A 5552-nucleotide genomic window follows, 5' to 3' on the forward strand; every position below is an offset into this window, starting at 1 on the left:
TGTTCGAGTGTGGCGGTATACATCGCAAAATTGAAGCAAACTACTGTGCAGAGATATCTTTTGAAAGTATATTTAGACATATTCAGCTGGATTTAGTAACTCCCGAAGCAGCCCGTTCTCAGAGACAAGGGTATTTTTCACAAAAGTGCCCGAAGTGTCTCTGGGATGGTTTCACAAGTGTGTCGCGATCTTTTTTTAGAGTAATTGTTCAAGTGTGGCTGTCGTGGTATTCCTTGGAATAAAACGTCTAATTGTCTAAATATTCTCGCGCATCTACAAAGCATTTTCTCTTTGTGCAGTGGTACATTTAGTTCCTGTGACATTTTCAAGTTATGTATGTGACAATATTCTGTAACACCAGATCTAATATCTCCCGAAGCAGCTCATGTTCAATGACAAAGTGTATCTGCACACTGGGGATGGGAAAGAGGAGGAGGGCCATGGTTTCTAACACCTCAGGAAGTGCTGAGTGCGCAGTCGCGCAGCTAGCGCGTGGTCGTGCCATGAGCCGGAGCACTACCTGCTCAAATCTCTGCACTCGTTGGAAGAGGCCAAGCCAGAGTGGGTGAACATCTTGCCCCTTGCACATCGGATGACTGACTGATCGGACTTTTATCGAATGAGCTACGGTTGCAGCAGACGTATTTATCAACATTAGTTGTAAAGTGTAACTTAGTCCCATCCTGCTGCATCTTTTATGAAACATATTCATATTCACCGAATTTAATTGCTATCGTCATAGTCCTCACATGCATTGTTAAAGCTAATAAACTCTTCCTTCTCCAGTACAGACATCTCATTCACTGAACACAGTAAACAATTATGTCCGTCCTCCCAGTCCAGCAGGTAGACACAGACTGTGTCCCTTTCCCCCCATTTTTCCCCGAGACCGTCATGGGAGGAGAGAGGCGGTGAGACGGCAGTGCCCTCTGGTCGTTGTGTTGTGAACTAGGTCAGTTGGACTCCAGACATCATAGTGAACACACTGGATGGAGCTACTGCTTATGACAACTCAAATTCTTTGAATAAACAATGCATACAAAATAAAGACTTATGCTCATCCTATCTGACAGCCTAGCACAGATGGAGTCCTTTTCCTGCCAATTTGCAGATGGGGAGGGTGAGGGACAGGGGAGGGGAGGCAGAGGGGAGGGGGATTAGGTTAACGGAGGTAGCCCAATTGACCTATTTTTCCCGCCAAAATTTTAACTTCTCCCATGATGTCACTGTGATGTTGCCACATTCATGGCCGCCATATTGGATCCGCCATCTTGAATAAATTTCACAAAAATGCAGAATGGGGTGACGCCAGGTTTGCCCTATTACAGATAAAAAATGTATCACATGCATCTACAAATCTTGCATTTTGATGGTACAAGCAATGAAATAGATACATTAGCAGCAGATCTAAGGAAAATACACAAAAATATTAAATTCACAGTTGAACATGAATCTAATAAAAGCATTAACTTTCTTGACCTGCAAATTTGCAATAGTAACAATAAACATCAATTTAGTATTTACAGAAAACCTACCACCACAGATGTCAGTATTGGCAACTCATCTTCCCACCCCCACCAATAAAAAAATGGCATATTTCAGAATGATGCTACACCAAATTAAAAAAGTACCAATGAGTGACACAGACCAACAAAATAAAATCAATATAATTAAAACAGTTGCTCATAATAATGGATATAAACCCACAATAATAGAAAATCTCCACAACAAAATGCAGACAAAAACCACAGATCCATTTCACAGCAGTCACTTCAAGCCAAATCAGTGTGCCACTGAAGCCAAACCTAAATATGCTACTCTCCCAAACATAGGCCCACTTTCATACCAAATAGCAAACTTATTTAAAAAGAAGAAAAATATCACAATCAACTTTTCCACAAATAATAAATTACAACAAAAAGTAATCCATGATGTAAATACCTCCAAGAGTCCCTACTGTAAATCGGGAATATACAAACTCAAATGTGATACAGGCCCAAAATTCTACATTGGACAGACAGGCAGAAGTTTTGAAATCAGATACAAAGAACATATTGATGCTTTAAGACTTGGTAATTTGAACAAATCAGCATTTGCAGCCCATATTGCTGAAGAAAACCATTCAGTGGGAAACATTGAGGACAACTTAAAAATTTTGCATCTAGCAGAAAAAGGAGCCACTATGAATTTATTAGAAGAATTAGAAATACACACACACAAAACCAGCACCCCAGACTATATCCTTAACGAACAAACAGAGATAGCTAACATCCCTTTCCTGAAAAATTTCCAAAAATTACTTTCCAGCCTCCAAAGCAAATAATATTAGTACACCTATCTGCAGATCAAGTAGCAAATTTATATGTTACTATAATTCTCATGATGCTAAATGTAATTAAATAATTAAATAATATACTATTTTACCTATACAGTTATAAAAAAAACTTTGTAATTAATTTAACAATATCAACTCAAAAATTCAATGTCTCTGTACTAGTGTAAAAGGCATTACAGTTGCGTAAATGAATATATGATCGATGATCCTTTCCAAACATAGGACAGCATCATCAAATGTTACGACATATCGTAGCATCTGTGATACTCATATGTTTGTAAGCTCTTTGTATGTATCAAAACATGTGGTGCATGGTAGAAATCTTCTCAGTGACAAATCTAAAGTGTACAGTTAGAACAATTTACGTGTGCAACAATAAGAATGCAGTGGGAATGCATTTACATCTGTTGGACGAATGTTATGGAAACAAAGACTCCAAACCGAGGTTTCAGGTAAGTCACATGCAACGAAAATCGGTAATGCAACCATCTGTGTGTGGCGTGTTTATAATTATGTATTATTTATATTTTAGGACAATTAATCTGTAAAAAACACACCACATGTCATAAAGAAAGCATGTAAACTGTCTGATAATGAATCATAACGATTCGAAACCGGCAACGGTACCCTTTGAACAAAGGAACTGAAAGTAAAATTGTGACTGATTGCTGTCCTAACACCATCAACATTAGTCTTCAAACAACAGCCACCGTCTCCATCATGTCATCGTATGACAAAATTGCACCAATCAGTGTCCGTTAGGTTCTCCACACATGCCCCATCCACTGCCATCCACTCATCTACGTCTCCTTCACTAGCTTCTTCACACCCAGGTATTGTCTGTATTGTTTGTAGTAGATCTTCCTCTTCATTTTCAACTAGTTTGTCCTGAAATTCAAGAGATGTCCACAGTTTTCTCCATGATTTTCTCAGAGTATTTTCTGAAATATTCTGCCATGCCTCAGCGGCACAATAAACCACATCCTTCACAATGGTCTTTTTTATTTTGTCCACTAAAGGAATGTTATAATCTTAGATCAGCATTCTTAAAAATTGTTTTCTGTAAATCTGTTTTAATGTTTGCAGTACGCCCTGCTCCATCGGCTGTAGAAGTGGTGTAACATTCGGCGGTAAAAACTTCTCCACAATTTCTCAATCACATAATTCCTCAGTGGTGGGGTGAGATGGTGCGTTATCAATCGAAAGGATTGCACGGAGAGACAATTTTCCTTAGAAAACCGTCGAACAGAAGGAACAAACTGGCCGTGAAACCATTCTTTGAACAGCTTACTATCCATCCATGCTTTTTTCTGGTTGCGACATACAATGGGCAGGGACTTCATGTTGCAGTTTTTAAAAGTTCTGGGCCTAGCAGATTTGCCGATCAGCATTAAAGGCAGCTTGTGATTATCAGCTGCGTTGCTGCGCGCTAATAAAGTCACACGATCTTTGCACATTATAAAACCAGGAGCATGGTCTTCTGCTTTTGATGCCAGGCTTTTTGTTGGCAATGCCCCAAAATTATGGCCAGTCTCGTCAGCGTTATAAATTTGTTGAGGAGAATACATTCCCTCTCTTACCATTTTTTCAAACTCACCCAAGTATTCCTTCACTGCATAACGGTCAGAAGAAAGCTTCTCTCCAGTAATTGTTAGCTGACCGATTCCGTGGCGTTTTTTGAATCTGTCCAACCAACCCGTTCTCGCACTAAAAGACTCATCACGATTCATTAACTTGTTCAGGTAAACTACCTTCTCCAGAACCAGTGCTCCACACAAAGGAGTTTCCCTTTCTCTTTCCTGCGTAAACCAAAGGAAAAGAACTTCACCCACTTAATCGTACTGAGACTGTTTCAAAGTCTGCCGATTTTGAGTATTTTCCCCGAAGACGTTGCACAGGACTGTTCAAGCTTAACTTGGTTCTTCTTCCAATCACAAAGGGTCGCTTTACAAACACCCAGTTCCGTTGCCAGTTTAGATACATTCTCAGCATTGTCTATCCGCTTCAAAGCATTCAGTTGTTCTTTGAGAGTTAACGTTCCATCTTTCCGTTTACTCTTGACGAAAATACGTGTACCACTACACCTGAACGAATAGAATACAACTGTTATGCATGCCAGCGATCATTAACTAACATAACCATGCGCCTTGCGAGCCTACTGGCAGTGCACTGACCTCGGACACTACAAAGGTTTCAACAATGCACAACAAAAGGGCAGGGAATGAGAGTGGCCATTGTTCCCACTCTTGTTCCCATTTGTTACCATGGTGTACATACTAATCAGCTTGGCATACTTCATTCTAGAAACTCGTCACCATAATTCCAGCTAATCCGAAGAAATCGGTAATCCGAACAAGGTCTGGTCCCAATTAGTTCGGATTAACAGGTCTCTACTGTATTATCTTTCTGAATGTTCACGTATTATTTTATGTCCAAATTTGTCAAAAGTTCTGTGTTTTCCATGAGTTGATGTAAAAAAGTTTTTTCCTTACTGGCAATGCTATAGGAAACTGAGACAGTGGCGGATTCATATGTGGGGCGCGCAGGTGCCCCTCCCGTGCGGGGCCGCTCGCATTGCCACTCGCGCCGCCCCCACCAGTCAGCCCGCACCATGGAGGTAAGAATAGAGGGAGAGACGCCGTGACGTCACAGCTGTGAAGCTATGTGAAGCCGAGGGTAGCCATCTCAATCCGACCTAAACATTGCTGCTGTAAGCTTGTGTGCATAGGCTTGTCGCTCGCTTTTGGAAGGATTTTGCGTTATTATGGTGGCTTGTGTGGTGCTCGGATGTACGAATCGTTCTGATTGTGATGCGAAATCGAAGGGAATGACATTTCATGTGTAAGTTGTCTCGTTAAGTGTGATTTTACAACTTCATTGTGAATGAACGTGTGCTACATCGGTACTTGTACTATAGCGTGTTTTTCTCCTGTATGATTTTAGATTTCCTAAAAATGAAAGTCGGAAAGCTCTGTGGGAGAATGCCGTGAGGAGGAAGAATTGGCGTGCGTCTAAATGGAGCACTATATGTTCTCAGTATTTCCGAGAAGAGGACATAGACCGAACTTCCCTTTCAACAGTAAGGCTCCGAGAAAATGCTGTAACATCAGTTTTCCCTACACACCGAAAACATTTGCAAAAGGTGTGTTACTTCAAAGAATTAAATTCTTAGTATCGTCGATAATCGAACTGTTGAGTAACTCACTTTGTTTTCATC

This window comes from Schistocerca serialis, chromosome 2 (assembly GCF_023864345.2).
Source record: "Schistocerca serialis cubense isolate TAMUIC-IGC-003099 chromosome 2, iqSchSeri2.2, whole genome shotgun sequence".
In the NCBI taxonomy this organism is placed as follows: domain Eukaryota; kingdom Metazoa; phylum Arthropoda; class Insecta; order Orthoptera; family Acrididae; genus Schistocerca; species Schistocerca serialis.